Here is a 12,308-nt window from a genome sequence, read left to right on the forward strand (position 1 = left end):
ATTATTGGGAGTGGTACACTTTGGGGGCTAATGATGAGACGGGACTCGGAGGCTTGTTCCACTCGGTTGCAACGTCGTAGCCCAACTGGCTTACGTATGCTTACGACCGGCTTTTATTGATTCGGAGTCACATGACTCCCACGTTGTACGCCTGTTGCGTCACAGGCGCAACCCAACATTCCTCCCCAACATACATGAAAAACACAATAAACAATCAGCAGTCTGAGCTGACCTACAGCTTATCGCATACCGTGCTTACCCTGCTGAGTATGGCAAATTATAACATAAAACAATCTTACGTAAGGTAGTCCTTCAACCGGAGGTGATGCTGGGACAGTCCCCTGCTCTGAGAGTCACAGTCTCTGGACCCCAAGGCCTCCCCCCCGGGCTGGATATCAGGACTCCGATCCAGGCCACCTGAGGCCACACCTGAGGCAGCTGACCCCGGGCTCACCGCCGGAATCCTCGACTCCCCGAGGTCTTCCGTAGCCGTCACGCCGGCTGCCCCACTGGGTCTGGCCTCTGCCACTGGGGTGCTCGGGTAATGATGTTCGGGCTGGGGTGGTGAAGTTCCTGACCCTCCTGGCCGATATTTCTTGAAGTGCCACACATTCCGAGCTATAGTTTCTCTTCCTCGCCTAGCAACAATCCGGTTTCCCTTGACGTGGACCACCGTCCACAGGTTTTTCTCATATGTCAATCTAAACTTTCCACTTGTGACTCGGTTCTTGAGGAGTACTTCATCGCCTCTCCGCAGCTGAGGTGCTTGGGCCCTCCGTCGGCGACTGACCTGGGCATGTGTCCTGTGCCTCCGGGCGTCGATCTGTAGGGCATCCGGGGCCTCCGGCTGCCACTTGGGGTGATGTGGAATCGAGTCAGCGACTACCCGCCCCATGAGAAGGTGAGCCGGGGCTACTCCCGTGGTGGTGTGTGGAGTTTGGCAGTAGCTCCTCAGAAATATGAAGATGGCCCACTCAACCGACTGTCCTTTGTCATGTGCGATCCGGATTACCTTGTTCAAGGTCCGCATGAACCTCTCGGCCTCGCCATTTGCTTGTGGCCACCGAGGTGTGATTCTTCGGTGGTGAATGTTCAGAGACTTTAAATAAGAGACGAACTCCTGCCCTTGGAAGGGGGGCCCGTTGTCTGTCCTTAACTCATGTATGAGGCCATGTGTGGCCATTATTTTCTCAAGTTTTGGGATTACCTCTGCGGCACTGGGCGTTGGTATGATCTCAACTTCGGGGTACTTTGAGTGGTCATCAATAGCCACAAACGTGTAACGTCCATCAGGAAGACTGCCAAAGTCCAGGCTAACTCGGGACCACGGGGCTGACGGCCGTGGTTCGACCATGATCGGGGCCGGTCGAGGTGCTTCCCCTGTCACTTGGCAGGCCGCACATGATCGGACGGTGTCTTCCACTAGTTCGTCCATCAGCGGGAACCACACCTTGGTTCGAAGTCTGGACTTGGTTTTGACGATGCCCTGATGTCCGACGTGGGCCAGATGAACCACCTGCTCGGTTAGTGATGTCGGGATTACAAGCCGATGTTCTTTTAGGAGGCACCCCGTGTCATCTTCGGTCAGTTCTTCTCTGACATGGTATAGGCTGTCCATTATCCGTTGCGCTTTGGCCGTTAGGCCCCTCCATTCTTCCTTGGCCTTGTGCCAGTTGCCACTCTGTAGAGCCGCTCTTGCTCGTTGCAGACACTCATCCTCGCTGGTGGTCTCACGGAGGCTCTCCATGGAGAGAGGAATCAGACAGGAGCGAGCTGTGACACACCGGACGTATTCTGTCGTGTCGGCCGCGTCTTCCATCTCTCGGGGATTTCGAGATAAGTAGTCAGCGGTATTTCGAGAGCCTGGCTGATACTCCACTTTGCAGTTGTAATTTTGGAGCTGCAGCATCCACTTCTCGATTCTCGGCGGAGGTTTCGTAGAGGTCCCTGAGAAAAGGGCCACGAGTGGCTTGTGGTCCGTGGCTACCACAAATGGCTTTCCGTAGATGTATAAATGGAAGTGACGGCACCCCCAGTGGATTGCTATAGCTTCTTTCTCAATTTGGGAGTATCGTTGGTCTGTCTAGGTGAGTGATCGGGTCGCAAAAGCAACGGGGGGCCAGTCATCCTCCTGGCTCTGCCTCTGCAGCAGTACTGCCCCTAGTCCCATGGGACCCGCATCCACGGCGACCAGCGTTAATTTTCAGGGGTCAAAGAAGGCAAGTATAATGGTCTCGGACAGGGTCTCTTTGATTTCGTTGAACGCCTTGGCTTGGTCAGGCCCCCATTTCCAGGGGGACTCCTTGGTGAGCTCTCGTAGTGGTAGGGTCAGGTTGGCGAGATGCCGGATGAACCTCCCGCAGTAGTTCACCATACCGAGGAAGCTGCGGACCTCGGTGATGTTGGTGGGGGCGACAGCATCCTTTATGTCTCTGACCTTTTCCGGGTCTGGGATGACTCCCTCCCTGGAGAAGGTGTATCCGAACAATTGTAGTTTCCTTCTCAGGAACTCACACTTCTCCCTGTGTAGGGTGAGGCCTGCTTCCCGCAGTCGTCGGAACACCTGCGTGAGGCACGCGTTGTGTTCAGGAATGGTTTTTGCGTGTACCATGATTTCGTCACTGACGTTGATGACGCCCGGGATGTCTGCAATGAGTTCCTGTATGATGTTTTGGAACACTTCCGCGGCACTGGACACTCAGAAACTCAACCTGATGTACCGGCGGAGCCCCACATGTGTCGAAAACGTTGTGATGTTTCGAGACACCTCATCTAGTACCAACTGATGGTATCCGGACCTCAGGTCCAGTTTGGAAAACCAGCAGGCTCCGGCCATTTCCCCGATGAGGTCGTCTATTGTGGGGGTGATATGGCGTTCTCTCTTGATCGCGACATTGGGAAGCCTCATATCGACACAAATCCTCACCGCGCCTGGTTGCTTGGGCTTTCGGGTGACAACAATCGAGGACACCCACGGTGTAGGGCCCGTCACCTTCTCGATTATGCCATTGGCCTCCAATTTCTTGAGCTCTTCCTCTACCAGGGGGCGCAGGTGGAACGCTATCTGCCGATGCCGCAGTGCCACTGGTTGGACGGTGGGGTCAATGTGGAGGTGTATTTCCTTCCCTTTGAACCGTCTGATCCCTTGGAATACTTCAGAAAAATCAGTCAGCAGATGTTGGACGGACTCCTGATGGACTCCAAAAGCGAATGTTACGATTCCCAGGTCTTCAGCAGCTTTGCACCCCAGGAGCATTCCCTGCCCGTCTTCGGTGACATAGACATTCGTGGTGATAGAGTGGGTGCCGTGCGATATGGATGTTCGGAACGGTCCTCGTATCTTCAAAGGTGCGTCTTGCCCATACGCGAACACGGTGATGGTCAAGGGGTGTAGAGCTGGCCTCGGATCCATGGTGCGATGTAGGGCCGACGCCATGATTTTGATGGTCGTGCCGGTGTCGACCACTGCTGTGACGTCTTGAGACCCTACTCGGATGCTGCACTGAGGCAAATGCCGCGCTTCCAGGTCGTGGTGCCGATCATGTGCACTTTGTGCACTACCCTCTCTTCATCTTCATCGTCGTCCATGTCGCTGTGTCTTCTTTCTTCCTCCGGCAGCGCGTTTACCACTTGGCGTGGTTTGCGGTATCTCTTGGACCGGCAGACTTTTTCGAAGTGATTGAACCGCCCGCACCCTGAGCATCTCTTGCCTTTGGCGGGGCATTCCGTCGCTGGATGAGGCGAGCCTCCGCAGTATCCGCAGGTCTTGGGTTGCCCTGATGTGGAGGCCCCCGGTCCCTTCTTAACCCACCTTGTCGGGGGTTTAGTCGTTACGGCATCTACGGGCTCGGCCTTCACAGGTGCTTGCAAGGCTGCTTCCATGTGCGCCGCTCGCGCTTTCGACAGTTCTTTGGTCCGCCCCAGCGTTAGTATATCCGCGAGGGACTTGCCGGATTCTTCGAGTATCCGTCCCCGGAGCTTGACGGAGGCACACCCTTGAATTATCTGACCCCTGATTTCCTCCGTTACGTCGGGGAACCTGCAGGTGGACGCTAGGTTCTTCAGCCGGGCATGATACATGTCTAGCGATTCCTCCGGGAGCTGGCGCACTTGCCGGAATATGAACCTTTCATAGTCTTGATTGGCCATGGGTTCAAAATGTCCCTTGAGGGCGTTTATCAGTGTGTGGTGGCTCTTGGGCGTGGCTTCTACTATGGTCTTTGCGATGTTATGGATGTCTTTGCCCCCTAAATGTAGCAGCGTCGCTCTTTTCTGGTCCTTATGGACCTTGTTGGCCTCAAAGAATATGAGTAGGCGATCCACCCAGTCCTTCCACTTAGGTGCCAGCGATGAGGGTGACCCTTCCACAACGAACGGCTCTATGGGGGGTATCGTGGCCATATTTGCCGCCTTGAATAAAGACCCCGTCGGTTTTCCCCTCGGGCGTGTGTGAATTTATTTTATTTTATTTCTTGGATTTGCCAGTGCTTGTTGTCTGCACACTCCTTGCTGGAGCTCACAGTATTCAGTTCAGCCACTGCTGACTGTGTCTCCCTCCTTCCAGGGTCTGGGGCCTGTGGTTGCTATTGGGGTCCCTGTCTCTCCTGCTGGTGCTGGATCCCCCTGGGCCCTGCTCTCTGCCTAAGCCGTGTGCACTCTTCCTGCCCCTTGCCTTCCCCGTCCAGCCTTGCTGCCAGAGGGGTGTAGTGGTCTGTTTCTCCCCAATGCATGCACGAATAGGGGCCAGCAGCACGTGGCCGGCAGGCCAGAGCCTCGCACGTGGCTTCCCGCGAGCAGGGGGGAGGGGTCGCGCTACCGCATCTCACCTCCTGGGCTCGCGCTGATGGGAGCGCGCCCTCCGCTTCACGCGCCGAGTTACCAGCGCCTCCGAGGACACAGCGCCGTCGGGACACCGCGGACGACGCGCCGGGGCACGAGCGCCGCAAGCCGATGACAGTGCTCGCAGCCGCCACACCATCATCCGCCGACCAGCGAGGGCACGCCCACCCTCGTCGCCAGTTGTTGTGTTGCCAGGGGGTGACACCCAGCAACCGATTATTGGGAGTGGTACACTTTGGGGGCTAATGATGAGACGGGACTCGGAGGCTTGTTCCACTCGGTTGTAACGTCGTAGACCAACTGGCTTACGTACGCTTACGACCGGCCTTTATTATTTATCGGGGTCACATGACTCCCACGTTGTACGCCTGTTGCGTCACAGGCGCAACACAACACCCGCCCACTTCGACCACTGCTCCAGATATATATTACAAGTAACATTACACCGGGCCACACAAAAAATCAGCACAATCAGCCCGCATCCACGCTCTATTAAAAAAACATATGCATCAAGTCCAAAAGCATGATGTGTGCTTTACAGGTCGTGCTTTTGGGCTTGCTGCATTTCTTTTCCTAACAGAACGCGGCTGCGGGCTGATTGTGGGCATTTGTGAAAGTATTGCTGTTAATTGCAGCATCATCATATGCTGAAATTAACATAAATATCTTCACAATGGCCTACAATCAACCCGCAGTCGTGTTTCATTAAGACAAGACATGTATCAAGTCCAAAAGCACGACGTGTAAACCACACGTCGTGCTTTTGGACTTGCTGCATTTCTTCTCTTAATAGAGCGTGGCTGGGGGCTAATTGTGGGCCATTGTGAAAATATTTGTTAATTGCAGCACATGACGGTGTTGCAATTAACAAATATTTTCACAAAAGCCCACAAAGAGCTCTCAGCCGCGCTCCATTAATAAAGAAATGCGGCAAGTGCAGGAGCCCCTGCGGGCATAGGCTTCCCGCAATCAGCAAATTACCGTTTTTCGCGGCGCTCGCGATTTAAAAGCATGCGGCGCGAATGCTCTCCCAGAATGTGCATGCTTCACACCAGACACTGCGCGCTTGGCGGCACAGAGGTGCGTGCGCGCAGCTTTCAGGGAACACTGGTTAGGTGAGTTTCTTAATTTTTGTAGTGGGACATTAAAATACTGGTCAGTCCAAATAAAAATGGCCAGATAGCAACGCCATTTTTTGGTTATGGTCAATTTGATGTACCTGGGGCTAGGATGGTTTAAAATTACTGGGTTGGATGAATACATTTGGTGTTTAAATGCACTGGGCAGGGCTGCCTACTTATTCCCATCAACCTTTTAGGTAATCCTGTCCCACTCTTCCATTAGAGGAACAATGTAAACTCCTCGGCTTTTAACTTTACACATGTATGCACTTCACATTTTTGCACCACCATGTTAGTAACTTGTAAAATTGGCCACCTTATATGTCTCAATGATTTTTAGGTCTCGCTGAGACAGCGCGCATGCGCTGCTCGGAGAGACTTTAGTAAGGGCTTTAAAAAATGCTACCGCCGGCTACAGCTTGCAGTGCATGTGCGCGGGTGCGCGCTTCAGCAGAGGCGCCATATGGTGTGATTAATGCTGCGCGCGCACCACTCGCACACATGCACTACAAGCTGTGGCCGGCGGTAGCATTTATAGCTTGCTAATCGCGGCACCGGTGCTTTACTTTTAACATTAAAAGTAAAGCGCCGGTGCCGCGATTATAGCAAAAGTAAAGAAATAGAAACAAACATCTATTTCTTTACTTTTGCTATAATCGCGGCAACCGTGCTTTACTTTTAATGTTAAAAGTAAAGCATCGGTGCCGCGATTAGAAGGAAAACAAGCATTGGCATAGCCAATAGGTCTCGCCTTTGGGACCTTATAAGTGTTTAGCCGTGCAACAGTTGCATAACTAAATACTTATAAGGTCCCAAAAGCTAGACCTATTGGCTATGCCAATGCTTGTGTTGTTTAAGATTGTGCAGAAGTGGGTGTGGCATGTGAAGTTCATGTTATTTTGGGTTACTCTTTATGGCACACCTCGGTTCGACCGCCTTCAACAGTGCTGACAGTAACAGATTTAAGAGATTATTAAATCTGAAGGCGCTAGTTATTACAGTAGCGACCATCTCAGAACTGAGCCGTTCATGTGTGCCTAACTGCTGGTCTCTAGTCTTAAAGTTTCACGTTTTGTTAATTATTTAGTTCAACGTTGCAGTTCCCGGAGTGACAAGTTGTATGGCATAAAATAAGTTTGATCGCTTTGAAATACGCGTGCTGGTTTAACAGGTGCATTGTCTTCAAAGCACGCTGCACTATGTATACATTCGGATGAAGGTTGTAATAATTTGAGATACTCTGGGAAGTGGAGACTATTTGCTTTTTTCATTGTTTTCTGAGCCTCCCTAATTGCACCAGAGTTCATTTGTTACAGTAGCTTCCTCTGGATCCATTCATGTATCAAGCCTTGATTTGTCTGCATTCGCTTTGGTCACGTGGGGCCACACCTACAACCCTTTTGTAAAATGCAATTGAAAGTCTACGCAAGAACGATTAGCTCGGATTTGATTGGCTAGCTACGAATACTGTCCCTCTTTAAACATTTAGGTTTTGATTACCAAGTTGTGCATTGCAACCGTAGCTTTATGGCTTTCACATGCATCTATCTAACTGTCAGGTCTGACGTGAGTTGACGTGTACCTCAAGATCAGTTGCTTCTCCAAGGAAGCATCATTTTGTTCATTTACTTGTTACGGTAAAAATGGGATTAACTGCTTGTTACTTTATTCTTAAGCATATACCTTCCATTGAACAATGCAACATTATATTTTCCTCCAATACACCAACATTGCACATTTATAGCGTGAGTGGTTTGAGGGCGCACGTTACGTTCTGAACTGCCCGCCACCAGTCTTCGAGAAAGGCTTATGTACTGAAGGAATGACTGCGAGCCACGGTTTTAATAATCAGGCGACCTGCCAACACCCAGAGTTCAAAATTTTAAAGTGATATGAGTGGACGTGTTCGCATCTCTGCAGTTTGTCTTGGCTGCACGATCGCATGTAGAGAACTTTGATTGCTAGTAACATTTCAACAGTTAGCCGGGTTTCAGGCGAGGAATGAAGAAGTGCTGTATGTCTGTCCTCAGTTGTACAGTACTAGTCACAGAAGACACGTGAGATTGTCACTCGTTTTTAGGTCTCGGCTAGCGAAGGCTGCTCTTGCGCAGTCTCGCTCGCGAGATTTAATGTTTTTTAGTACGGGCTTGAACCCGCCCCTCTTCTCCATTGGCTGGCTTCCTAAACGTTTAAGCCACGTCTTTTTCGGATTCGGGGCGTGTTTTTTACTTTCTTTCTCTCCTCTGGAATGTAAACATTCTAGCCAATGGAAAGAGGAGAGAAAGAAAAACACGCCCCCCAATTCGAAAATGCCACTGCGTTTCTCCGAGGCATTTCTGCTTTACCTCGGAGAAAGGCGGTGGTGTTCATGGCGTCATCCCCATCCACCACTCCCCCTGCTCTTGGCTCCCTCGGTGCTCCTCGGTCTAAACTCGGTCCCTCCACTTGGACGGTCCTGCCTTTCCGCGGATGGCTCGCTGTCTGGTGAAGCCCATCCATGAGAGAGTCTTTCCGTCCCTCCGCCCCCTCGCTCATCATTTCACTGATGACTGCCCAGGCTTCACAACAACACTCACACAGACAATAGTCACTAGGAAAACTACACAAAGCACTAAAAACAACATTAGAGTTGCCGCTCCTGCTAGTCAAACAACTCATGCTTTAATTATGGGTCTATCTGCTGGCTAAATACCACTGGCACACACTGCTTGCCATCAAGCCCCCGATGTGCTACGTACTTCCTGGCAATCACCAACGTTGAAACGCTTGCAGGATACAGTAAACTGGTTTATAGAGATTAGAAATGGCAGAAGCACGGTGTGCAGGAAAGTCCGCTACGTGCAGCCCCCCTCCCCCCGTACTGTAGAGGACAGTAAAAAGGGGGCGTGGGTTACATAGCGACAGTGATTTGAACAGAGGCGACCCGGTCACATATCTGCAATGAAGCTCTCCAAAAGTCTTCCAAGTGAAAAAATGCCAAAGGTTGTGCCGCTCAAGCACCTGAGCTGGCGTCACAAGGAGGTTTCTAGCCACACTGCTTGGCTGGCCTCGTGGTTTTAGATATTACACCCCATCCTTCAGTAAAACAACATGGCGGGCGTTTCACCGCGTCATTTCAAAGAGCACGTGAAGGAGACTCCTAGCATTACAAGGAATTGACATGGGAGTGCGTCGATCAGTTTATCGCTGGACAGACACAGAAAAATCCCCACAACACAGCTAATAGAAAATATGTACACCTCTTTATATACGAGCTCTGAACCCACTGCAGCCTTTCATTCAGTTGCATAAGCAAATTCAACATCTTCCTTTGCAGACTTCATAAAGACGATGATGCGAATGCGCAAGGAAGCAGCTTGCTATATAGTTACACGATAAGATGTCCATAGTATAGGGGCCAACGTGAGCATCCAGGCCCTGTTCCTTAGACTGACAGCTCAGATTGGCCTGATGTCTTACATACAATGAACAATTACCGCAAAGCTGTCATTAACGCGCGCAGCAAACCAAACAATGGGGACTAGCTTATCCTAGTGACGCCAGCACAAGCACATGGGACGTTTCACTCACAAGCCGGCTGAGGGAGCGCAGATGGCTGTGGTTGTGTGGGTGGCTCTGTGTGTGTGTGGGTGGCTCTGTGTGCGTGTGGGTGGCTCTGTGTGTGTGTGGGAGGCTCTGTGTGTGGCTCTGTGTGGGTGGCTTTTTTTGTAGGTGGCTCTATGCGTCGTGGCTTTGTCTGTGTGTGGGTAACTGTGTGTGTGTGTGTAGGTGGCTATGTGAGTGGCTCTGTGTGTGTGGGTGGCTTTGTGTGTGTGGGTGCAAATGCAATATGTCTCGCATTTGAGAGTGATTAAGCTATTGACATTGTAAATAACATTGCCGTTTCTTTAAATGTTTTAAAAACAAAAACAAAAATAATGTCATGACCAATGCCAATAGCTCTAACTTTAACAATTCCGAGACCATTGCATTGTAAATGCTTGTTTAAGCCTGGATTGACAGAATAAATATTGTCACCAATCCTGGTGTTTTGGCTCCACCCAGAGAAGAATTACGCCCTCGTTTCACGCTATTGGCTATGTGGTGTTTAATTCCTCCTTGTGGGAAGAGCTCAAATTGGAATGCACGAAAGACCATCACAAAAGAGAAATAGTCGTCATGCCATTTTCAATTTACTTTCTCCGTCTCCTACTTGCCCCCAAAATTGGTTTCCAAATCAATCCTTTTTTGTTTTTTCTCTGCATTGGCAAAGCCAATAGGGTAGACATAAATGTGATAAACAATATTTACGCCTGCTGTTTCAGTAATTATTAGTTGTAATGCCTGTTCAGTTGCGCTGCCACAGTAAATTCAGGGCTGTTTGTTGGCTTTGTCATTTTACTGTTAGTAGAACACGAAGCATTGTTTATTACTTGATAAGAACAGTCCCGTGCACTCATACAATCATCAATTACACAAAGTATGTGTGTCTTCGGTATGACATGAAGATACTGCAGCGTGGCAATCTTTATGTTTCCTTTAATAGGTCATCAGGCAAGAACACAAACAGCCAGCCGACACGTGTTTCATCAGAGAAATTGTCAAACTCTGACTCTTCAGGGCTAAAGAACAGGAAGTCATCCAAAACAGGAAAAATATAATGATACGTCAAATCAAGAAACGAATAATTGCTCAATCAGCCTTGTAAGAAAAAAGACTGGGCATATGGCTATAAACAAAGTGCTCAGAAGAAGAGATATTAATCCAGGTAAGTCACGCCAGTACAAAACACGAATAACACGGATCCTTCCAATAGTTATCAATACATGTTCCAAAATCACAGGGTTCTTTGCATCACTTGGAGACACGTGTGTGTGTCTACCAAGACATCGTTCCGACACGGGTACGCGTCCTGGCGCCTCTGACTCCAACCATTGTTTATTACTTGAACTTACTACTTACTTCCACTGTTGCACTTCATCCTCTACTTCCACCCATGACATGATAACTTAGGTTGCGCCTCCAGTGCCTTTTTTGCCAAACTACATTTACAACTTACATACTCGTCAGGTTTGCCTCAATTTTCTAAGTTTATAATTGAAGGCCTTACGAAGCCATCAGTATGTTATTGAATTCTACAGACGCACTTCTTACGCCTTTCCAAGCAAGATATTTCAGAAGCCAAGCGGCATATTAACAAGGACTTTATCTCTGCTTCTTTGGCTTTAAAGCCAAAGAAGCGGATATAAAAATATCGCCCTATCAACAACAGGGTGCTAACATGCAAAATGGCATGTTAGCACCCTTTTTCACTACGCTTCCCTTTGCATCTCTAATGAGATGCAAAGTGGGCGTTCCAGAGCAAAATAATAGGAGAAATGTCGCTAAGCGACATTTCTCCTATTATCAAGCTTCACGCTAACCCTGTTAGATCAAAAAAAGCAGCGCTAACCACGGTTAACGCTGCTTTTTTATGTCTGCTAATTTACAGATTTAGCCATGTAATCCAATGGGAGGTGGATTACATGGCTAAGTCCACCATGGGCTATCAACAAGGATATCCCTATCCTTGTAGTTTTATCGCTGCATTACCAGCGATAACCTCCCAAAATGCCACTATCGCTGGATTTTTTATCGCCTAGGCGGTTAGCGCTGTTAATAACGCGATAACAAGGCGATGTTATCCAGCGATAGCGGGCGTTAAAAAAATTAACGCTAAGCGCCCTTAGCGTTAATTTTCCCTGTTCCTTGTTAATATGCCCCTAAGTGTGCAACACACGGATGGCAATTCTGCGTTTTTTGTGCCATTGGTGTCTTTCACCGAGCATTAAAAATTAGAGATGTAGCCAAAAGCAAAATGACCCCAGCTGCTACAACTGAAAATGCTGCAAGGTACATGTGAGGAAAGAAGCTGAAACCCTCTGGATAAAGTGAGTTTGTTGGCAGTATAATTTCTAGGTCTTTTGATATGCGAGTGACCTAGGGGCATATTAGCAAGACTGGCGATAAAATTATCGCCGTTTTAGCGAAACTGCCGCTAAAACGGCGATAATGGACTTGCTAACATGCGTTATAGAATTCCAATAGAAGCCCAGGTTAGATGTCCTGCACATCTAACCTGGGCTTCTATTGGAATTCTATAACGCATATTAGCAAGCTCATTATCGCCGTTTTAGCGATAATTTTTTCGCCGGTCTTGCTAATATGCCCCTTTGTACTTACAGCTACTTCGCCATCCACTGTTCATGGTGAACTTCAGATGAAAGCAATGTTAATCCCCTCACTCAATGCCAGTCTTTGTCCTTCTGAGCTGAAGATCACTTCATTACTCGTTGCGGGGCTCTTGCTGCCCCTCCAAGTTGTCTATTT

This window comes from Triturus cristatus, chromosome 1_2 (assembly GCF_964204655.1).
Source record: "Triturus cristatus chromosome 1_2, aTriCri1.1, whole genome shotgun sequence".
Lineage (NCBI taxonomy): Eukaryota > Metazoa > Chordata > Amphibia > Caudata > Salamandridae > Triturus > Triturus cristatus.